The 24,137-nt window shown below is 54.2% G+C and overlaps 3 non-coding genes across 3 annotated transcripts; 2 read left to right on the plus strand and 1 right to left on the minus strand.

The window, feature by feature from the left end:
• The first annotated feature begins 3,136 nt into the window (after window positions 1-3,136).
• On the plus strand, window positions 3,137-3,300 carry LOC123359837. Its single transcript, XR_006575928.1, has one exon. It is a non-coding gene; the product is annotated as a U1 spliceosomal RNA (small nuclear RNA).
• Window positions 3,301-5,225: 1,925 nt separating this feature from the next.
• On the minus strand, window positions 5,226-5,341 carry LOC123359840. The gene has a single exon (XR_006575931.1). It is a non-coding gene; the product is annotated as a U5 spliceosomal RNA (small nuclear RNA).
• Window positions 5,342-11,214: 5,873 nt separating this feature from the next.
• On the plus strand, window positions 11,215-11,288 carry TRNAN-GUU. Its single transcript has one exon. It is a non-coding gene; the product is annotated as a tRNA-Asn (tRNA).
• The last annotated feature ends 12,849 nt before the right edge of the window (window positions 11,289-24,137 follow it).

A 24,137-nucleotide genomic window follows, 5' to 3' on the forward strand; every position in this document is an offset into this window, starting at 1 on the left:
CCAGGGCTGGAGATAGAACCCAGGAATTCTGACCACCAGCCCCCCTCCCCCGCTCTGACCACTAGACCCCACACTCCCCTTTTAGTTTTTAGGCTCGCTGCCTCTTCTATCCACCCACCCCACCTGTCCATCCCTTTGCTGCAGGTTTCTGGGGTGTCACCCCTGCTCTGCATTCCCCCAGAGCAGCCCAAGGCTTTTCCTCCCCACAACCACACATCCTCTCCCCCTCATGCTGGATAGTCTGCTTGGCCTCCTGCCCCCTCTCGGGGTGCACTGTGCGGTGTGGCTGGGGATTGTGCAATGGCCCAGCACCAGGCAACACAGAACGGACACCACACGCCCTGCCCCACCTCACCTGAGCTGCTCTCCAGGTGCATCGCAGCCCAGTGCCCCGCACCTTGGCACTCCTGCCCCACAGGGAGTGAGCTGCAGCCCCACCACACTCCGCAGAGGGGAGAAGGGTCAGGCCAGCCAGCCCTTGTAACATGGGGAAATCACCACCGGGGTCGACAGTATGGGGGCTGTGACATACAGAGAAACAGTTGTTGCGCCGAAAAAGGGCAGCAGAGCACACACACACACACACACACACAATTGCAAACATACACAAACACATGCATGAATGCAGCCACACACACTTGCTAATATACACAAACACCCACACAAATCCAGCCAACATCAACACAACTGCTAACAGATGCAAACACATCACAAATCCAGCCACATGAACACACACACTTGCACAGCCACAAACAAAACCCCCACAGCTGTAATAACACCCCCCACCCAACGCCTCACAGAAAACCACACAAACACATGCAGAAATCCATCCATCCACACACACACTCCATCCCCATTCTGTGCACACACCTTGAGTCACTGCGACAATGAATACGTCAATTGGATGGGGGGCCCAGCACCATGGCTATTCCCTTCCCCCCAGGGCTCACAGGGGGTGGTTTGGGGGGGCACAGGGGGCATGATCCAGTGCCAGCCAAGGGGGGGTTAGAGATGAGATGGGGGCCGTGGTTTCTGTACCACCCAGTTCCTGACACAGGCTCCTTCCAGGATTTGCATTTCTTGGTAGTTTTCATCCCATCATCGCTTCCTGCCCAGCCCCCTCCTGCTGTGCAAGGTGGTTCAGTGCGGGACGGGAAGAACCCAGGAGTCCTGGCTCCCAGCCCCACCTGTGCTAACGTATGAGACTCCACTCTAACCCCAGCACTGGGACTGGAACCTAGGAGTCCTGACACCCATCTTCCTTTTCTCTAACCACTAGACCCCACTCCTGCCCTTTTGGGAAGCCAGGACTCCTGGGTTCTGTCCCCAACTCTGGGAGCAGAGTGGGGTCTAGTGGTTAGAGCAGGAGGAGCCAGGAGTCCTGGGTTTTACTCTCACTGCTTTTGTGTGACACTGGGCCTCTGTTTCTTCTCCCACTTTTTGGGTGTGGAGCCTGTAAACTCTGTGGGGCATGGCCTGTCTCTCGCTGTGTCTGGGCAGCGCCTGGCCCAACGGGGGCCTTGATTCTGCCCCGGTGTCTGTAGGTGCTGCTGTTGTACAGATAAATAATCATGGTACTAGAAGCTGTGGCAGTGCATGAGTGCACCACCATTGCCGTGCAAGGGCTAAATGTGATTCTTATCCTTGTGACACACACACCCCCGTGCACCCTTTCTCCCCCACCCCGCCGGCTCCCTGATTCTCCACCCTGAGCCCCTTGTGCCACTGCCCTTGTCAACAGCAGCACAGAAAGCCCTAGTGCCAAAAGAAGATTGGGGGGGAAGCTTTGCAAAAATCGGTCACACCAATAGGAAACCAGCCCCAGCAGTTTGTGACATCACTTCCCAAAATTACACATACACACACACACACACACACACACAAACAACACCCTGCTCAAACCGCCCCCTTTGCCAATGCACCACCTCACCTCATCCAGGGATGTCTAGGTGGGAAGCTCCATGTGGAGCTGCCTGCCAGTTGCCAGTGCACTCAGCCTCACTTGGCAGGTAACAAAAGGGATCGAGTTGCCGTCCAGTTTCTGGAGAGTGGCTAACAACACCGGACCTTCTGCCCTGAGGAGAAACTGACGTGAGACAAGGCAGGGGAGGTCATTCTTGTATTGGACCAACTTCCGGTGGGGAGAGAGCGAGAGAGAGCGAGAGAGAAGCGAAATGCAAGCTGCACTCTTTCCCCAGCAGCAGGTGGGCCACGTCGTCTCTCTGATGGCCTGGCTTCCCGGGACGGGACCCGCTACAACTTAGACAATTTTTTACCTCAAGGTTCCCAAGACACAGACAAGGTTTTCATCTCGAGGCCAAAAGACCAAAAACATCAAGACACTTGATCACGGCCTTGGATAGGCCAAGATTTAAAAGTTTATTTGAAAATATTTGAAAATGAACAATCCAGAGAGTTGAAACGTCAGATATTGGTCATCGGGTGTGACATACAGAGTATAGGGCAATTTTAGTTTTAAATGTTTATTAGAAAATGTTTAAGAATTGATAATACAGAGAGTTTGTAACATCAGTTACTGGTCATCAGGGGTGACATACAGAGTATAGGGGGATGCTAGTACTTTTGGTATTGGACAGCACATAACTTATACAGTGTGCAATGTCCCCAATGTGGGGTATACTGTGGGTGAGTTCAAGATACAGTCAGCAAGCAGTGAGGGTACATCACACATACAACAGTTAAAGACAGTCATAGGTATAAATAAGCAAGCCAGGTAATGGGGATAGAATGACCGTCACATGGCAAAGTTAAGGTCTGTCGCACTCGATCTGAGCACTACACCCCATCTGAGCTCAAAGAGCTGAGCACGCAAGAGCGGCGGCCCGGGCGGGAAGGGGGAGGGGCCCGAGCGGAGGGGCGGAGCCGCGTGAGCGGGTATGCAGATCTGTGTGCGAGCAGAGCATTGTGGGAGCGGACGCAGGCTGCCAGGCAGGGCCCGACTTTGGCACCGGGAGCTTGGCGTGGGGAAGAGACGGTCTCCGGGGGCCGCGTCGGGGCAGCTGTCGGCAGTGGGGGCCAGTGTGGGCGAGGCCGGCGGTGGGGGCGCGGCGGTCCGCCCCGTGTGTTATAAGTGCGGGGCGAGCGAGGGCGGGCGGCGGGCGGGCAGCAGGAACTCATACTTACCTGGCAGGGGAGATACCATGATCATGAAGGTGGTTTTCCCAGGGTGAGGCTCATCCATTGCACTGTGGGTGTGCTGACCCCTGTGATTTCCCCAAATGTGGGAAACTCAACTGCATAATTTGTGGTAGTGGGGGACTGCGTTTGCCCTCTCCCCTGGGGATTAGTTTGAACAACAGAAAACAGACAGTGGGTTGTTTAGGCTTAGTGCGCTGCATAGCAGATTCTCAGGAAAGCAGTTGTTATTCTGGTCCTGTGGGAGTGCTCTTTTCCACAGGCCCTGTACTTCTAGGTATCTTTGTCACATGTTCCTCCTTGTAAGCAAAGCTCAGCTCTGAAGCTTTACTTGGGTCTTATAAGGCTTTCCCTGTGGTCTTGGCTTTCCCTGGTCTTTTGCAGCTGCTCTGCTCTCTAGTCTGCTTTTGGGGGGTTTGGACTGGTGCCTTCCTTGGCTCTAAGGGGAGCTGCCTGCCTGCTCTGCTTCTTTCCCTGCTTGTAGCTTCTTGCCCGGTCCTTCTTCTCAGGCTCTTCCTCCTTTGACGGGAGGACGGCCTGTCCAAAACGCCTGTCCCGCCTGGTCTCCTCGTCCAACAGGCAGCCTCGCCCCCTGCCCTGGGGCCGCTTTGGCTTTCGCTGTCTGTTCCTGTCTCTGTGCTACGGAGACTAGGCTGTCACAACCCCATGCTGGAGGAGGGCTTTCCGTCGCTTGAGGCCCACCCACCGCCTCCCCGAATGCCCTTAGCTACGCTGGGGGTTAGGGCGGCGTGGCCGCGTCGCCCAGGAGCGGGTTTTCCCTTTTGCACACCTCTGACGGATGGAGCTGTTTTGACTTAACTGTTCAGCACGCACCGACCCTCGGGCCTGGGCTGCACGGGGAACGTAAATCGGCGCGGCTACATCAGTCCGCGCCTTGGTCGGAAGAATTCTTCCGTCGACCTAGCTCCCGCCTTTGGGGGAGGTGGATGGCCGGCACCAACGAGGAAAACCCTCTCCAGGACCCTTCTCCGGGAACAGTGCCCTTCCGTTTGGGGAGATTATGCTGCTTTAAAAAAGAGAAATTGTTTAACTGCCTTTCTCTGAGGCAAGGTTGACTTTGTATTGCTTCCCTCGTGGCTCCTTATAGCAGTTGCGTTCTGAAATCTTTAGGCTTTGACTTCATTTATGATGAAATCTTGCTGTAACTTTATTCTAATTTTCAATGAGTAACTAGACCTGAGCTGTTTGGTGTGTTAGTGGAGGATTGTTTAAAAACCTGGGATTCCACTTTCGGCTGCCTTTCCATTACATTTCCTCTGAAAGCCCACCGAAAGCCTCCACTTCCCACATAACTCTGTCAAACCTGCAGTCATCAGGCATACAGAAGATGCTTACAGTTTCACTCCATACGAGTCCAGTTCCTTGCTGTTTCCTGTCTAACCACTGCACACATATGGTATCCCCTCCCTACCCGGAGCTGCTTCCTGGCTTTTGCGCTCAGGACAGGAAAACGAGAATGGAGAGGTAAGCTGTGCAGGGAACTCTTCCTCAGCTCGCACTCCACCCCCCAAGGGCCTTTCGAGGTCTTCTACGGACTTCAAGTTTCATTTGATTTCCAAGGTTTGTGGGCTCATTAATTAGCCATCTCTCCTAATGCAGGGATCCTACGGGTCAGACCAAAGATCGATGGCCCAAAAGAGCTAAGAAACAGATATAAAGGTGAGCGCTAGGCGTTACATTCAGATGAGCATCCAGAATCTGACTGTGCCCTGGCATGTTCAACACTGCCGAAAAGAAGGAGCTCGTCGGGTCCCTCTGCTAGCACCCAAATCTGGTGGCTAGTCGGTCTGCTGGGAAATAAGGAAAAGGAAAAGAATTAAAGGAGTCAGGCAATAACAAGGAAATGAAGAGGTTTGTCGAACGGGTTCTGTCTGATTTACTGTCTTCCCAGCTACCCGTCCAAGTTAAAGACCTAGCCCACTATCCTGTCTGCCGACAGCGGCCAATACCAGGTGCCCCCTACTATACTTTTTTTCATACTATAGAAAAGCTTCAGCCAGTGACACCAGCTCAGGGAGCACTCTTCTGTTTTTCTCACAGCAGGCAACAGCCTTGCCAAAGCAAAGCCTTAAAAAATTGGGTACAAACTCATCAACATTCCTCTTCACAGAAATCCTTAGTAAAAGGCGAAAGATTTATATGAACTGAAGAGAAAGCAGAATATGTAGAACATGCCGCAGAGGCACTGCCGGGGCAACCGCCTACGCTCCCAAAAGTCAGGGTGACTACTCTCCCAGCCCGCTACACCGCTAGCTTTCAGAGGAAATGGAATTGAACCGATTGGCAGCCCGAGTTGGATCATCGAAACCGGGGACACAGGGAGCAAAACCAGCCCCTTGACCAGGGACTCGCTTCGCTGCACGCAATGCACTGTGGCTATGCAAATAAGATGCTCCGGCCGTCTCCGGCGCTCAAAGGAGTCTTTTCTCCGGGCTGCCTCTGCTCCTTCCCCGGCTGGGCGGAGATTGGGATAGGGCAGGTGCTCTCCTGAGACAGTCCCGCTGATGCCCAGGCGCATGGAGGACGGAGCCCGGACGAGAAGCCAGAGGGCACTTGGCCCACAGCTAAAACCCGGAGCAAACGCACACACTTTGCAAAGTAAGGGGAGCCGGGATCTCGCACATGAGATTCTATCTGCCGGCCGGGGTGCGACCCCGCGTTGTACCTGCTGCTTGGTCTGCCTCTGCTGCAAAGTAGCTCACCTCGCTCAGATCCTTGGGGTTCGCTGAGCTGCAGCTCACCTTGATACACGGGAACAGCTTCAAATCATGGAATATCAGGGTTGGAAGGGACCTCAGGAGGTCATCTAGTCCAACCCAATCCCCAACTAAATCATCCCAGCCAGGGCTTTGTCAAGGCTGACCTTAAAATCCTCTCAGGAAGGAGATTCCACCACCTCCCTAGGGAACCCATTCCAGTGCTTCACCACCCTCCTAGTGAAAAAGGGTTTTCCTAAGATCCAACCTAAATCTTCCCCACCGCAACTTGGGACCATTGCTCCTCGTTCTGTCATCTGGTGCCTCTGAGAACAGTCTCGATCCATCCTCTTTGGAACCCCCTTTCAGGTAGTTGAAAGCAGCGATCAACTCCCCCCTCATTCTTCTCTTCTGCAGACTAAACAATCCCAGTTCCCTCAGCCTCTCCCCATAAATCATGTCTTCCAGCCCCCTAATCACTTTTGTTGCCCTATGCTGGACTCTTTTCAGTTTTTCCACATCCTTCTTGCAGTGTGCGGCCCAAAACCGGACATGGTACTCCAGATGAGGCCTCACCAACGTCGAAGAGAAGGGAACAACCACATCCCTCGATCTGCTGGCAATGCCCCTACGTATACAGTCCAAAATGCCGTTAGCCTTCTTGGCAACAAGGGCACGCTGTCGACTCATATCCAGCTTCTCGTCCACTGTAACCCCTAGGTTCTTTTCTGCAGAACTGCTGCCTAGCCATTCGGTCCCTAGTCTGGAGCAGTGCACGGGATTCTTCCGTCCTAAGTGCAGGACTGGGCACTTGTCCTTGTTGAACCTCATCAGGTTTCTTTCGGCCCAATCCTCCAATTTGTCTAGGTCCCTCTGTAGCCTATCCCTACCCTCCAGCGTATCGACCGCTCCTCCCAGTTTAGCGTCATCTGCAAACTTGCTGAGAGTGCAGTCCACGCCATCCTCCAGATCCTTAACCAAGATATTGTACACAACCGGCCCCAGGACCGAGCCTTGGGGCACGCCGCTTGAGACCGGCTGCCAATTAGACGTGGAGCCATTGATCACTACCCGTTGAGCCCGAGGACCTAGCCAGCTTATAGTCCACCTTATAGTCCATTCATCCAGCCCAAACTTCTTGAACTTGCCGACAAGAATACTGTTGGAGACGGTATCAAAAGCTTTGCTAAAGTCAAGGAAGAACACATCCATTGCTTTCCCCTCATCCACAGACCCAGTTCTCTCCTCACAGAAGGCAATTAGGTTAGTCAGGCGTGACTTGCCCTTGCTGAATCCATGCTGACCGCTCCTGATCACTTGCCTCTCCTCTAAGTGCTTCAGAATTGATTCCTTGAGGACCTGCTCCATGATTTTTCCAGGGACTGAGGTGAGGCTGACTGGCCTGTAGTTCCCCGGATCCTCCTTCTTTCTTCCCTCTTTTAAAGATGGGCACTACATTAGCCTTTTCCCAGTCATTTGGGACCTCCCCCAATGGCCATGAATTTTCAAAGATAATGACCAGTGGCTCTGCAATCACACCCGCCAACTCCTTTAGCACCCTCGGATGCAGCGCATCCGGCCCCATGGATTTGTGCTCATCCAGCTTTTCTAAATAGTCCCGAAGCACTTCTTTCTCCACAGAGGGCTGGTCACCTCCTCTCCATGCTGTGCTGCCCAGAGCAGCAGTCTGGTAGCTGATTTTGTTCGTGAAGACAAAATCACGAAGGGGGAGGGTGGGGAAGCATTGAGTACATTAGCTTTTTCCACATCCTCTGTCACTAGGTCGCCTCCCTCATTCTGTGAGGGGCCCACACTTTCCTTGACTTTCTTCTTGTTGCTAACATCCCTGAAGAAACCCTTCTTGTTGTTACTTTTAACATCTCTTGCTAGCTGCAACTCCAAGCGTGAGTTGCCCTTCCTGATTTCACTCCTGCGTGCCTGAGCAATATTTTTATACTCCTCCCTGGTCATTTGTCCAATCTTCCACTTCTTCAAACGGCGCTGCCTGCCAGTGCACTCAGCCTCACTTGGCAGGTAACAAAAGGGATCGAGTGGCCGTCCAGTTTCTGGAGAGTGGCTGACAACACCCGACCTTCTGCCCTGAGGAGAAACTGACGTGAGACAAGGCAGGGGAGGTCATTCTTGTATTGGACCAACTTCCGGTGGGGAGAGAGCGAGAGAGAAGCGAAATGCAAGCTGCACTCTTTCCCCAGCAGCAGGTGGGCCACGTCGTCTCTCTGATGGCCTGGCTTCCCGGGACGGGAGCCGCTACAACTTAGACAATTTTTTACCTCAAGGTTCCCAAGACACAGACAAGGTTTTCATCTCGAGGCCAAAAGACCAAAAACATCAAGACACTTGATCACGGCCTTGGATAGGCCAAGATTTAAAAGTTTATTAGAAAATATTTGAAAATGAACGATACAGAGAGTTGAAACGTCAGATATTGGTCATCGGGGGTGACATACAGAGTATAGGGCGATTTTAGTTTTAAATGTTTATTAGAAAATGTTTAAGAATAGATAATACAGAGAGTTTGTAACATCAGTTACTGGTCATCAGGGGTGACATACAGAGTATAGGGGGATGCTAGTACTTTTGGTATTGGACAGCACATAACTTATACAGTGTGCAATGTCCCCAAGGTGGGGTATACTGTGGGTGAGTTCAAGCTACAGTCAGCAAGCAGTGAGGGTACATCACCCATACAACAGTTAAAGACAGTCATAGGTATAAATAAGCAAGCCAGGTAATGGGGATAGAATGAACAGAACAGGGAATGAACAGAACAGGGAATCATCAAGTGCTCCATCCCCTGTTGCCCATGCCCAGCTTCTGGCAAACAGGGATACCTAGCTAGGGACTCCGCTGGTGAAGCACCATAGATGGACCTATCCTCCATGAATTTATCTAGTGCTTTTTTGAACCCTGTTATAGTCTTGGCCTTCACGACATCCTCTGGCAAAGACTTCCACAGGTTGACTGTGTGGGGCGTGAAGACAGACTTCCTTTTGTTTGTTTTAAAGCTGCTGCCTATTAATTTCATTTGGTGACCCCCTAGTTCGTGTGCTATGAGAAGGAGTAAATAACTCTTCCTTATTTACTTTCTCCATGCCAGTCATGGTTTTATAGACCTCCCTCATATCCCCCTTTAGTCATCTCTTTTCCAAGATGAAAAGTCCCAATCTTATGAATCTCTTCTTAGACAGAAGCTGGTCCATATCCCCTCATCATCTTTGTTGTCCGTTTCTGAATCTTTCCCATTCCCATATATCTTTTTTGAGATTGGTGCGACCGCATCAGCAGGCAGTATTCAAGATGTGGGCGTACCATGGATTGCTATTGAGGCGATATGATAGTTTCTGTCTTCTTAGCTGTTCCTTTCTTAATGATTCTCAACGCTCCGCTGCACATTGAGTGGATGTTTTCAGGGAACCATCCACAACGACTCCCAGATCTCTTTCTCGAGTGGTAACAGCTAATTTAGACACCATCGTTTTATAGGGATAGTTGGGATTATGTTTTCCAATGTGCATTACTTTGCACTTATGAGCACCGACGTTCATCTGCCATTCAGTTGTCCCGTCACCCAGTTTTGTGAGATCTCTTTGTGGCTCTTGGCAGTCTGCCTGGGACTTAACTATCTTGAGCAATTTTGTATCATCTGCAAATTTTGCCACCTCACTGTTTAGCCCTTTCCCCAGATCATTTATGACTAAGTTGAACAGTACTGCTCCCAGTACAGACACCCGGGGATAAGAGAGGGCAGATCCTCTTCTGACACTGGCAGACCAGGTGCCAGCTCATGCCAAGGCCCCTAGGCCTTACTGAAAAGTGACAAACGCATGGCTGGAAACTAGTCTTGCTCACCTGTTTGTTAGTGTTGTTAAAACAGGCATCAGCTTTATAAAAACGTGTTTAGAGTTTATGACAAGCTCGTCAGTTGCTGCATGCATTATTCTCACCTTTAATAGCCGTAGCCCATGTTGTAAGGTGATATATAAGCGTTGGCACTAAAGCTGTAAACCCCCTTGCCGCTGCCCCGCCACCAGTCAGGAGAGAAGCATTACCAAGTGTGAAATGGTAGTTTACCAGAAGAGGCGTAATCTCCTTTTCAACAAGAGAAGGCCCTGACTGGGACATCAGACAAGCCACTGTGGATCATCCGTGGACAAAAGACTTAGTTGATTGCTCCCCCTCTACGAGGAGGCAGAGCCCTGCACAAACACTTGCCCCCATCAGCTTGAGCTCTGGGGGAATAGAATAAAAATCCCTGTCAGGAAGAAACTGTTGTTCCCCTCCCCCCCGATGCTGCTTGGACTTCAGGGAGATGGCACACCTTCTAAGCATCAGCAAGGGATCCCGGCTGTTTGGCTAAGTTTAGCCCTAAAGGACATACAGAGCTTGCGTGTTACAGCAGCTTCTACACCTGGGTGGCAAGATAGAGTCAGGGTGCCCAAGGGGTCTGTTTGTTGGTCACTTGCAGGTGCTGCTGATGTCCTTTCTGCAGGGGCGTCTCTAGAAATTACGCCGCCCCAAGCAGGGCGGAGCTGCCCTTCCCCTGTCCCACGGCCGGGGCAGAAGTGTCTGCGGCGGGTGTGCTGGTCCCGCGGCTCCAGTGGAGCATCCGTAGGAATGCCTGCGGGAGCTCCATCCAAGCCGCGGGACCAGCGCACCCGCCGCAGTCATGCCTGCGGGAGCTCAAGCGGAGCCGCGGGAAGAGGGGACCAGGGCTCCGGTGGACCTCCCGCAGGCATGACTGCTGAAGGTCCACAGGAGCCAAATGCCGTCCTGACACGAAATGCCGCCCCACACGCCTGCTTAGCGCGCTGGGGTCTGGAGCCAGCCCTGCCTTTCTGCTGTCCCTGGTGTGGAACGACAGAGGCGGTTTTGAATCTCTTAAAATTGTTGTTAGTGCTGCAGTTGCTTCCCCCTAAGCTTATGCCGTTAGATCTCTTTCACGGTGTATTTTGGTCCTGAGGTGTGAAAGGTGTGTTGGTATGGAGTGAGGTAGCAAACGTTAGTTGCAGAGGGGGTGCATGTGCTGCAATAGTCATGTGCCCCCTGTGGTCCCAGAGTCCAGAATTTGCATAAACCCGCCCACTGACCTGTGACTAGCAATCCCGCTCTGCTAACTCTTCCAGCAAAAAAGGCCGAAGAAAGCGTATGCAAGTGCTGTACCACAGCCCCGGTGCTCTTTTCGGTTCCTTCCCACAGAACTTCCGCTCCATACCAGTCCAGTTCCTTGCTGTTGCTTGGCTAACCACTGCACGCATGTGCTATACCGTATGCCCTGAGCTGATTCCCGGCTTTTGGGCTCAATACAGCCTGGCCCCTCCATGTCTCTGTGGCGCAATGGGTCAGCGCGTTCGGCTGTTAACCGAAAGGATGGTGGTTCGAGCCCACCCAGAGACGATGCTAAGCCTGTGCTGCTTCCCTGAGGCCTGTGGGGGGGGGAGCCTCAAAGGTCCCATTTTGCTGCCTCTTGGCTTCAGTACTTTCAGCTGCTGATCCAAAGAGCGGGCTGGATGCCATTCAGAAACCCATCTGCCAGAAGCCGTGCCGGAGGCTCAGGCTTAATCCTCAAGGCCGAGCACAAAAACTTTCAGCCGGGAACATTTCGCTCCCTTCCCGCCTCCGCCCAAGCGGCAAGGGAGAAGCGGAGGAGACAGGCCGGCTCAAAGACGCCTCCCTCCCACTTCCCTGCACGCTGTGCAAAGCTCTTGGCCTGCCTCATGCCTCGTCAGGAAAGCGCGGCCATGCGGCCCAAGCCTGAGTCACGTCCGCGGCCTGGCCCGCCCCGGCTGACGGCGCGCAGAGCCACGCGAGTCAATGGCAGGTCGAGTCAGGAGCCTCGGCTCTTTCCCCTGACAGCCACACACACAGCGCTGCCTAGCGCCCCCAGAGCCTCCCTCGTGTTCTCCCGCAGCAGCCGCCTGCCGGTGTGGGTGGGAAAAGGGGACCAGGAAGCACTGCAGCCTCATTCCAGGACAGGAGGCCCTCACCACGCCCAGGCCTGCCTCTTGCCTTCAGCCCAGGCAGCCAGAGGTGCCAGGGAGCTCCCTGGCAGGCCGCCGCTTCGCCTCAGCCACCTCTTGCCTCATGGCCTAGGCTCTTGGTGCTCTGCTGGTCACTGGCTCGCTTGAAGGCCCAGAGGGAAAAGAAACAAGCGCACGCGTAGCAGAGGATGGTTTTGATCCATCGACCTCTGGGTTATGGGCCCAGCACGCTCCCTTTGCGCCACTCTGCTGGTTCTGCACACCCTCCCCGTGCCACCTAGCCGCCCCTATCCGGATTAGTGCCTTATGCGCTCTCGCGCTGGCAGGCAGATGCGCAGGCTGCTAGGCAGCTCCCCTGGTCACAGGATTTTACAGCTTCTACAGGGTAAAAAGGATCTATTTGGGGTTTGGACCCCATTGGGAGCTGGGTAGCTGAGTGCCGGAGACGGGAGCACTTCTTAAACAGTTTTCAGTTAAGCTTTCAAGCTTGTGGGGGACGAGGTTCAGCCTTGGATCCGTGTCTGCAGCAGGCAAGCACCTCTGGCTCAATCGCCCCCCCCCCCCGCTGTATTAGCAGACTAAAACCCGGAGCAAACGCACACACCTTGCAAAGGAACAGGAGCCGGGATCTCAAACAAAAGTCAACATTGGTTGGTTGGTTGGTTGTAGTGCCTGCTGATGTCTTTTGTGCTGTCCCTGGTGTGGAAAGACAGAGACGGTTTTGAATCTCTTAAAATTGTTGTTAGTGCTGCAGTTGTTTCCTCCTAAGCTTATGCCGTTAGATTTCTTTTCAGGGTGTATTTTGGTCCTGAGGTGTGAAAGGTGTGTTGGTATGGAGTGAGGTAACAAACGTTAGTTGCAGAGGGGGTGCATGTGATGCAATAGTCATGTGCCCCCTGTGGTCCCAGAGTCCAGAATTTGCATACCCCCCCCCCACTGACCTGTGACTAACAATCTTGCTCTGCTAACTCTTCCAGCAAAACTTTTCTGCCAGGTTCTCATTCAGCACTCTATTCCTACGAACTTCTGCTTTTAAGTATCATCAGAGACCACCTGCTTAAGTGTGACTAAAATTTCTACTTATTCAGCAAAGATTTTAGGTGTATGCTATAACTCTTTATTTTTAATAGGATTATAATTAATTCTATTTTTAAACTAAAGAGAGAAGAAAACTATAAAATCTGCATTTAGAGATTTAAAAAAAAATCCCATGATGCTAAACACAAATATTGATGTTCAATCTCTCTTAATTTGCTATTGTTTGGAACCCATGTCCCTTGTCTAACGATTTTTATGTATGTTCGGGTGAGTCCCTAAATCAAGAACTGCTAAGTACTGTTCTACTGTCCTTGATTCATATCACCAGGATTACTACACTTTATTACTCTTGCCATAAGAAGAAAAAGTTTGGGGATCTCACAGCAGCCAAAAATCACCACTTGGACATGCACCCCTATCATGCAATGCGGGGTGGGTGTGACCATGCACATCAGCAACAAAAAGCCTTTACAACACATCACCAACAGATGGCAGGGTAGAGTTCATTCTGACCCTGCTTACATCCTCCCCCAAGCCAAGAATTGGTGGTCCTGATAAATCACACTCCCTGTTATACCAACTCATTGGTATTGAATGCTGAAGTTATGGCTAGCAAAAGTAGCCACCCATCTCTGCCCTGTAGCATCCAGCTCAGCCCTTGGTAACACATAAGTCAGTGGATTGTTCTCTGTCCATACCTGAAACTGAGCACCGGACAAGTAGTCTCGAAATTTCTCAGTGATAGCCCATTTCAAGATCAAGAACTGCAGTTGGTGGATGGGATAGCGAGTTTTGCTATCAGACAGTCCTCAGCTGGCAAAGGCCACAGATTTACATTTACCTTCCACTTCCTGGTAGGAGAGTGCTCCCAGACCCTCCAAACTGGCATCAGCATGCAGGATAACCTGTTTGTTTGGGTCAGCAAGGACTAGGACTGGCACATGAATCAGGCAAATAATGAATTCCCATAAAGCCCTGTCACATCTCTCATCCCGCCATGTCCCCAATGGAGAGGAGAGGAGCCCCTCCCCTGTCCCAGGCCAGGCACACCAGATCTGTGTGGGGAGGTGTCCATGGCCCAGCTCAGGTGTGCTGGAGCTGCTGGGGAGAGAAGTTCCTCCCTCAGCCCAAGCCCACCAGAGTTGATACTGCAGTGGGGGAGAGGTATCTCTCACCCGGTTTTTAGATGCTCTGATGAGAAGGAGCAGGAGAAAGATTTTTCTTCTCCTTGCATTTCAAACCCTTCACCCCCCGCCCCCAACCACTTTCTGCTCTAGCCTGATCTATCTCTCATGTCTCCAGGGCTGCCCTTAGCCATAGGCAGCCGCCTAGGGCACCACTAGGTCTGGGGGCACCGCTCTGCTGGGAGGCTGGACAGACGGGAAGCAGTGGAGCATGTAAGAGCAGGGCTGCTGGGTCCTAGAGAGAGCCGAATGTAGCACAGGCTGAGGGAGGGGATTGGCTGCTGGGGTCTCTGGGAAGGGGAGGGGGAGCGGTTGGGGAAGGAGCTCACCTGTGAGTGTGACTCTCCCCCCCGGCTGAGGTGAGGTGAGGCAGGCTCAGAGGCTCTGGAACCAGTATCCTTTGTTGTCCCCCATAACATCCATTCTTCTCCCGCCCTGCCCCATGGAGCACCCCCTCCTTACTCCCTCCTCCCAAGGAGCATCCCGCTCTCTCCCCTCCCTCCCCTCCGTCAGGGCTGGGTTGGGTGAGGTGCTGGGGGGTAGGTGGGGGGAGGAGGCTGCCTCCCTGCTGAGGAATGAAAGTGAAAGTAACTCACTTCCTGGCCGCGAGCCAGGATTGGAATGTCACACGGGGCTGGGTTGGGGTTAGCCAGATGTGTGAAAAATCAAGACGGGGGTTGGGGTAGGGTGAGCAGCTATCCCTATTTTATAGGGCCAGGCCCAATTTTGGGGTCTTTTTCTTATATAGGCTCCTTTTACCCCCCACCCCCACCCCCACCCCCACCCCCTGTCCTGATTTTTCACACTTGCTGTCTGGTCACTCTAGCTGGGGGTAATTGGTGCCTATATAAGACAAAGCCCCAAATATCGGGACTGGCCCTATAAAATCAGGACATCTGGATCTGGTCACCCTAGCTGGGGAGCGCCTCTCCCCCGGGCTGGCAGCTGCCAGTGATCCATCTCATCTGGGGGGAGCTGCACAGGGCAGGATGAGCTGCTGTGGCTCCATGGGTGACCTGTCCCTGAGATCAGATGTTGTGCTAACTTCACCATGGTCCCTAAGGCTGGTGGTGGTGCCCATTGGCGTGTGATTGGACCTGAGGGTTTGCTGCTGCTGTTGCCACTCTGCACCCCAAGAGGTGGATTTTGGGGTCTACTGCAGCTGTTGGACCAGCAGGCTGGGGGTGAGCCAAGCATGAAAGCAGTACTGTGTTGCCCTTGAGATTGTCATTTAACAACTTTGTTTGCCAAAAATGCTTGCTAACAATCCTGAATCCAATTTCAATATTTTTTTAAATCAATATCTTAGCCAAAAACAGAAACTTAAGTTGTTGACAATTATTAGTGACAGGTTTGGTTTGAGGCAGGGAGTGGGCCAGTTTTCATCAGAGAAACAAAAAATGTCGACTGACTTTCCTATAGCCTGTTACTCCTGATAAGAGCCCTCCAACAACTGTAATGTGCTCATCTCCTTACTAGTGTATAGAGCAGGGGTCGGCAACCTATGGCATATGCACCAGAGGTGGCAGGTGAGCTGATTTTTGATGGTACGCAGCGGCAGGCTGAGCGGCTCAGCCCATCACTGCTCTGGGGTTCCGGCTGCTGCCCTATTGCCAGCTGGGATACCGGCCGCCAGCCCCACTCAGCACCTGCTGCTGGCCTGGGGACCCCCAAGGAACCCCAGGCTGGCAGCAGGCTGAGCAGGCTGGCGGCTGATACCCTGGCTGAACCATTCAACCTGCTGTCAGCCTGGGGTTCCATTCACTCAGCCGGCAGCTGGCTGAGCAGGACTGGTGGGGGGTTGAGTGGCTCAGTCTGCTGCCAGTCTGGGGTGCCGGCAACACTCAGCCTACTGCTACTCCAGGGTTCCAGCTGCCGGCCCCTTGCCAGTCAGGAGCCCAGCCGCCAGCCCCACTCTGCCTCCTGCCAGCCTGGGTGAGCAGAATCCCAGGCTGGTAGCGAGCTGAGGGGGGTTGGCGGCTGGGATCCTGGCTGGCAGGAGTTGGTGGTCAGAACCCCAGACCAGCAGCGGGCTGAGCAGGGCCTGGGATCCTTGTCTAGGGTTCCAGCCACCAGTCCCGCTCAGTCCGCTGCCGGTCTGGGGTTTCATTTTCTCAGCTGGCAGTGGCCTGAGCAGGACCGGTGGCCAGGACCTCAGATAATAAAAATAGTTTATTTATATAATATAGACATAGAGAGAGACCTTCTACAAACATTAAAATGTATTACTGGCACGAGAAACCTTAAATTACAGTGAACTTGGCACACCACTTCTGAAAGGTTGCCGACCCCTGGTATAGACTGACCATATGTTGTACTACGATTCTCCTTCATTTTTTTTTCCTGTGAGTCAGTATAGCTTTTGCCAGCCCAGAAGTTGGGCAGCCAATGTTTTACGTTTTCACAATGTTTTCTCCAACTTTCATAAAGTAAATACATAGTTAATATGAGTTAAAAAGGCCAGGGACACTTCCTTGTGAAGAATCTGTACAGCAGATCATGCTAGAGCTGTGAAAATGTTAGTTTTTGATGGAACTTTAGAGGCAGTGATTTATCATGTATTTTATCATGTGAATGTGCTGCTATTGCTAATGTCTTTCCAAACAAAAATAAGGTACAATAGGACTTCTGTAACATTTCTGTGCTGCCTTAATCTAGATGAGATGATTCTGTGCTGACTTCATTTTGGTCACTTTGTGCTTTATCTACCAGTAAAACTAGGGTTATATTTTCCCACTCTTTGGAAACTCAGCTTGTTAAACTGATTTTGCAGCCAAAAAAGCCAAAAAGATTGCTTTTAATTAAAAAAAAAATCTTTGTTTCAATACCTCTTCATATAAATTTCCAATAAAATTTTGACAAATTAAAAAAATTATATTATTTGCATCATTCTGTCAAATCAGAATTTTTTCTATATTGCTACTTCTTTAGTGCTAGTGCATCAGCATTACAGTGTGCTTCATTAAGTTAAACTGGTTTTAATAACGTGAATGGGGCAAGTTTTCCAATACTGTATGCTTATATTTGTGTTGCTAAGAGCAGATCAGGCACAGGGGCACCAGTTTAATAATCTCGCCTAGGGCACCAGAAATCCTAAGGACGGCCCTGTTCCCGTCGCCCGGTAATTGCAGGGCAGGCCCGACCCCACACTCACGGGGCGGCGGGAAATGGAGTGATCCGGCCCCAGCCTGCTGCACTCTGCTCCCAGCCTTGGAAGTTGGGGGGGTGGGAGGAAAACACCCCCCAGCACTCACCAGCGGCGCGGCTGGGAGCTGGTGGAGCAGAGCAGGCTGGGGCCAGGTCGTTCCACTTCCCACTGCCCGGTGAGTGCCGGGTGCGCCTGATCCCTTCTGCCCTCCACCGGGGTGTAGCTCAGGGGAAGGGGCGGAGTGGGGGGGGATGGGGTGGAGCAGGGGTGGGAAGAGGGGGGTGGGGGCAGAGCAGTGGGGGGGGGCTTTGGGGAAGAGGCAGAGCAGAGGCAGGGGCAGCTTTCGTGGCCAGCTCAGCCAGCCGGGGGATCGAGTTCGCCGCTGGAGCAGTACGCAGCTGCATAGGGCACCAGGAAATTTGGAGCAATTTGGTGCCTCAGATTTCCTGGCGCCCTACACAGCTGCGTAGTTTGCGTCTGGGTAAGGACGGCCCTGTATCTATGTAGCTCACTGAGTGGTTGGTGGGCTGAGCTTCCTCCTCCTGGAGCTTTTCAGGGATGAGATTTTGATGAATTGCAACAAGAAGAAAAATCTCCCCTGTTCCTGTTTGTCACCTTGGCCCCTTCTTGTGCCCCCCTCAGCCTCTGTTCTTCCTGCTCGGGGCGATGCAGAGCCAAGCCCCCATCTTCCTGCGTCACAGAGTCTGTGGCCACCTCTGGACTATTGCCACTGGCGAGTGTGGCTCCTACTTCTTCCCCAGAGGGGCTGCAACAGCAGCTCCCCCGTTGGGTCTGGGGGTGTCAGAGATCCAGGCTATGGGGTGCAGGTGATCCAGGGCCAATAAATCCCCTGTCTGAGGGGAGGCCAATGCATGTGGTGGCCATAAGCACCACAGGGTTTAACCCTGTCTGCTTCCTTCCCCACGGCTCTGAGTTCGATGGCACTGACGTCCCCCTGTGGCTGGGGAGATGGATTTGTGGGCCCAGCCTAGTGCAGTGGCCTTCCAAGACAGCCTGTAATTCAGCAAGCGCTTTGCAGCTAGGCCTTGGGCTGGGGGTGATTTTCTCTCCTCGCAGCGGATGGGGGATGCGCTGGGACCAGCTCCTGGCTCTGTTTCTGGGAGCTGGTTTCCCGTGAGGACACACCAGCCGTCACTGCTCTCTGCCTAGGGGAGAACCCCCTGGGAATGTGCTCCTGGCCCAGCTGATCTGGAAGGGTAAACGGGATAGTGGACAACACGGCAAGGTGGGGCTAGGTCCCTGAGCAAACAAAGGGGGTGGGGTGAGAGCAGAGATGAGAATTAGAGATGGGGGAGGAGACAGGGTCTCGAGGGAGGGAACAGCTGGAGAGAACCAAGGAGCGCAGTGGACAAGGCTGCCCTGTGAATACTAGAGGTCACAGGTGTTCTGCAGAAAGCCCCCAGCCCGCTGGACCCATGGGGTGATGGTCGGCCCTTGGGACTCTGACTCTCACAGTCCCAGTTCAGAGCTTGGCAGGACCTGCTGGAGCTGCGTCGTATTGCTACGAAGCCCCAGAGGCCCTACTGCTCAGCATCCCAATTGCACAAAAGTCTCTCTTTTCCCTCCTGCTGGGTTACTAATGCCCGCTCAAGGGAGATCTTTGGTCCAGATGGCCCCATGCTATTGCACCTGAGAGTCCAGCTAGAGATGCCTTCCCTCCTTTGGGCTGTCTCATAGCTGCATTCCTGGCTGCCTCAGCTGATGACCACAGGCTCTTCAGCACCCCGGCCCCTAGCCCAGGGCAGGTGAAGGGTTTGGAGCTCCCCATAGTGGCTTGGGCTCCCTAGGTGGCTTTTACCATGGCCCTGCTTCAGCGTCTGTCGTGGCTTGGGGGCAGGGCCTCCAGGGGAAGAGGAGAGTTGGGGCCATGGAGAAGGGCAGGGCTGTGTGGCTCCCCCACTTCTACCGAGGTTCCGGTGGTTTTGCTCAGGAGCAGAGGCTGCATCATTGTTTAAATCTAAACCAAAACCAGATGAGGATGGAGACATTCCCCAGGGATCTCAGTCCGAACCTGCAGCCCTCAGCTGTTGCTGCTGGAGGGTGTGAAGCCCTTTCACTCGTATTGCCTAGTGTCCCCAGCTCTGAGGCCTTCATCTCTTCTCGTCCTGAGGGACCTTCCACTCCATTCCCAACCCACCTCCTAATTATCCAGGGGCTCTTCTCCCAGAAGAGGGTCACTCGGGGGCTGGATCCCTCTTTGCCTTTTCTCTGTGTCTAGCACAGTTCGAGGTGCCCATGGGTGGGGTGTTTGATCACAATGACCCTATGTGGAGCTGCCATTCAGCTTCCCTCATTTGGTCTCATCTTTCACTGAATCCAACATTTTTTCAATCCCTCATCACCATGCTCCCAAGCACATTTCAATTGCCTCCACATCCCTTAACCAGGCAGTGTCCCTGTAGTGTGGGCTGCTGTCTTCATAGGTCCTTTCTCAATCTTTCTCACCCCCTTGTCTTGAGTCTCCCGTGTCTCTGCTTTCTAAGCACAGACTAACTCTGGCTGTTCAGAGGAGGAGAGGACCATGCCCAGTGATGAGGTGCCAAAATATTAACAACAGGTTCCCTCCTCCTCACCCCATGAGGGGGTCGTGCCCCCACAGGGAGTCATGCCCCATCCAATGCCCCCCTGCGGACCCCTGACCCATTGACCCCCCTTCCCTGTCCACTGACTGCCCCCTGCCACCCCATCCAACCCCTCCTCTCACTCCTGATGGCCCCCTGGGACTCTTGCCCCATCCAACCATCCCTTCTCTCTGTCCCTGACTGCCCCCCATCACCTCATCCAACCCCTGCTCCTTTGTGACTGTCCCCCTGGGACCCTTGCCCTCATTCAATCCCCCTGTTCCCTGCCCTCTGACCTCCCCGAACATCTGATTCACAGGAAGCAGGGAAGGGGAAGGAGAAGGAGGGCAGAGTGTTCAGGGGAGGAGAGGGACGTGAGCTGGGGCCGGAGCCGGGTGGACAGCTGCCTGCACTTTTGTTAAATTTAAAAGCTTTTTTAGAACCAGTTGTCCTGGAACAACCGGTTCTAAAAGGGTTTCTAAATTTAACAACCGGTTCCTACGAACCAGTGCGAACCGACTCCAGCTCACCACTGACCATGCCTATGCGTGGCCAGCAGACAGTGACAAAGACCTCTAGCCAGCCTGCTCCCTGCCATGCCAAACCACCACTGAAGGCCACCCACAGACCAGCCTGTGAGACTGCTGCTGATGCGCTGTGGCCAACATCAGAAGATGGTAGGAAAGCAGGGCCAGCCCCCCTGGTGGGGCCTCTTACTGTTCCCACTCAAGGTGCTCACTTTTGCAGTGGGGCAGGAGATTTTACCCCAAGAGGCTTTTCCCCAGCTGGGGAGAAGCAGAGAAACACCCTGGCTCCCAAGGTGCTATGTAGCAAACCCCCTCAAGCACAGGGACAGAGAGAAACTGCTCCTCACCCTAGCCCGGGCAGCCGTCCATTGTCTTTGGCAAGTCAGGAAGGGCAAAGGCGAGACTGGAAGTGCCTGGGGCTCATGCCCCAGCCTTTGTGACACCCAGCCCCCAACTCCTTCCCGGGGCTCTAGCTGAAGCCAGAGCATTGGCCTGAGCGGCCAAGAAGAGGTTCCAGCCCTGAAGGGAGCAGGACTTTCAGCCCAAAGTAAAACTGCACAAGCACAACCACAAAAGGTCTTGAACTCTCAATCATTTGATCCAAAGTCAGATGCTTTATCCATTAGGCCACGTGGTCACACAAGGAAAAACTCTCCAAGTACTTCTTTAGAGAAGACGGACACTGTGTTTCTAGACTCGGGTCATCTACTGAGAGGGGTTGAGACTCTCTGGGCAGAAGAAGTTGAGTTCCCAGCGAGATGTGAGACTTAATTCTCTGGAGCCAGGTGCAGGGCTTTGGCAGGGAGGCTCAGGCATGGGGAACTGGGGTGCAGCGGACGGACCGGCTGTCTAGGTGTGGAGATTTAGTTGCACTGAGGCACAGGAGGGAGGAGGAATCCTGCTGATGGTCAGTGGCTGTGCAGAAAAAAGGGTGTTGATTCCTCCATCCTAAATGGGCTGGTTGGCTTGACCCTTCTCTCTGCTGCAGAGCATGGTGGTGACTGCAGCTCACCCCTTGTGGGCCAGGAGGGCAGAGGTTCAGGGCACTGGGCTCCAATGCACCTGGAAGGCAGCTCCAGTGCGGTGGGGCAGGGCAGGGCTTGTGGTTTACGTTCTGCGTTGCCTGGTGCTGGGCCATTGCACAATCCCCAGCCAGGCCGCACAGCGCACCCCGAGAGGGGGCAGGGGGACAAGCAGATGATCCAGCACAAGGGGGAGAGGATGTGTGGTTGAGGGGAGGAAAGGCCTTGGGCTGCACTGGGGGAGTGCAGAGCAGGGGTGACACCCCAAAAACCTGCAGCAAAGGGATGGACAGGTGGGGTGGGTGGATAGAAGAGGCAGTGACCCTAAAAGAGGAGTGGGGTCTAGTGGTCAGAGCAGGGAGGGGGCTGGGTGCCAGGAGCTCTGGGTTCTATCCCTGGCTCTGGGAGCAGAGGGGGGTCTAGAGGTGAGAGCAGGGGGACCGGGAGCCAGGACTCCTGGGTTCCATAGTAGCAGCTGATTTTTCCTGTGTCTCCCTCCCTACAGATCCCAGACCAGTCCCCTAGCAGAATCTGACTGGGGGAGGGGGTTGCCCTGCCACTCCAGACTCGTGATTCAAACCCCTCCCTCCACAGGCTCTCACATCATGGAATCCCCGCCCCCCGCCAGTCAGAAAGTAGGAGCAAGTGAGGAGGAAGCTAGTGAGTCTCTTGGGGGTCTCTGTCGGAGGTGACGGCACCCACCAGACACCCACTCATGGTTGCAAGGAGACCCCCCTGCATCTCCCTGCACAGCCCCCTGCTAGGAGGGGCCAGGGGCACCCAGCCAGGGTCAGGAGGTGACATGGGATCGCAGTGGCAGGAAGGGGGCAGAGCTGGGGATGGTGTCAGGTCTGGTGCTGGCTACACGGGGAAAAACCACACTGCTCCCCCGCAACACACACACACACACCCCTCCTGGTGTTGGGAGGGGAACAGGAGAAAGGACAAAAGAAGCAAGAGACAAAGAGAAAGGAGGAAGGCAGGGGTGAGCTGCAGACGGTTCGCAACGGTTCGCGCGAACCGTTTGCTAAAATTAGACGCCGGACAGCGAACCGCTTGCTAAAGTTCTCTGTCCGGCGTCTAATTTTAGCAAACAGTTCGCGCGAACAGTTGCAAATTCTGCCTCCACCTCCTGCCATGAAGCTCCTCCTTGCTTCTCCTCCCCCACGGCTTCCCGCGAATCAGCTGTTCGCGCGGGAAGCCTGGGAGGGCTGAGAAGCAGGCAGGCTTCCCCGGCCCAGGAAGACGACCCTAAGGTAGGAAACGGGGGCGTGTGCCCCGGCCGGTCCCTGGCCGCGGCCCGTCCCCGCCTCCCCGGCCGCGACCCTGCCCGGCCCGCGTCCCCGACTCCCCCCAAACCCCTCCCCGGCCGCCCGGCTCCGGCCGCACCCCCCCCCGTCCCTGCCGTGCCCCCACCTACCGTCCCCGGGTCCCCCCCCCCGCATTCCCGGCCGCGACCCTGCCCGGCCCCGGGTCCCCGCCCGACCCTCCCTGGCCGCGTCCCCGGGCGCGACCCTGCCCGGCCCCCCCCCGCCCCGGGTCCCCCCCTGCGTTCCCGGCCCCGCGTTCGCGGCCCTGCCCCCCCGTCCCCGGGTCCCCGCCCGACCCTCACCGGCCTTCCTGGCCGCGTCCCCCCCCCCCCCGCGTGTTCCCGGCCGCGACCCTGCCCGGCCACCCGCCCCCCCGGCACGTCCAGGCAGCGCGGTAAGGGGGCAGGGAGGGCAGGGAGGGGGTGTTGGAGAGAGGGTAGGGGAGTTTGGGGGTGGGGGGGTCAGAGGGCAGGGACCAGGGGGATTGAATGGGGGCAAGGGTCCGGGGGAGCAGTCAGGAAAGAGCAGGGTTGGATGAGGTGGTGGGGGCACTCAGGGACAGAGAGAAGGGGTGGTTGGATGGGGTAGGGGTTCTGGGGGGTCATTGAGAATGAGAGGAGGGGTTGGGTGGGGCGGCAAGGGGTTAGTCAGGGGACAGGGAAGGGGGGGATGGGTCAGGGGTCTCGGAGTGTGTGTGTCAAGGAACATGAGGGGTTGGATGGGGCACGACACCCCCCCCGGAGGGGGGGGGAAGGAGGGAACCCGTTGTTAAAATTTTGGAGGGAGGAGGGAACCCGTTGTTAAAAATTTGGCAGCTCATCACTGGAGGAAGGGATGGATGGAGGAAAAGGTGAAACTAAAAGGACAAACCCTAATGTCCCCAGTGATTCTAAGGTACAAAATCCCAGGTGCGGAATAAAATTCTGCCTCCTTAAGCTCGTGTTTTCCATGCCTAGAATTCAACTGTCACCAGATGGATCAGACTGAACAGGTTTCAAACCTCGAGGAGGCTCTTACCTTCTAAACAGGGACGGCTGTTTTCTAGTAAAATCACTAAAAGAGAAGGAGAAAACTCAAAAGAGGTTCCTCCTGGCGCTCACGTACGTGAACCCGAATACTCTCTCAGTCCTCAAAGAGAGACCTGGAGAAGGAGACTTGCTGAAGCAAAGCCACAGGGGTCTCTGAGGTTTCCCTGGCCCCTCGTCCCTGTCCTGCCTGGCTGATGTCAGCATCTCTCTGTGAGGTCACCACCTCCCCACCACCTTTGACCAATAGTCTGAGGTCCTGCAAAAGGCCTTTGTGATGTCACTGCCACACCCCTCCTTTGCTGTGCTAACGTCCTGCCCCTGCCCAGGCACTTTGGAGGTTTGAGCTACTCCCTGTGGATCACCCAATTAAGGACCATCAGCTATACAACTGACCCATTGAGAGAAGGCAGATACACCTTGTGACTC

The sequence above is a fragment of the Mauremys mutica genome, unplaced genomic scaffold (assembly GCF_020497125.1).
Source record: "Mauremys mutica isolate MM-2020 ecotype Southern unplaced genomic scaffold, ASM2049712v1 Super-Scaffold_100198, whole genome shotgun sequence".
NCBI lineage: Eukaryota > Metazoa > Chordata > Testudines > Geoemydidae > Mauremys > Mauremys mutica.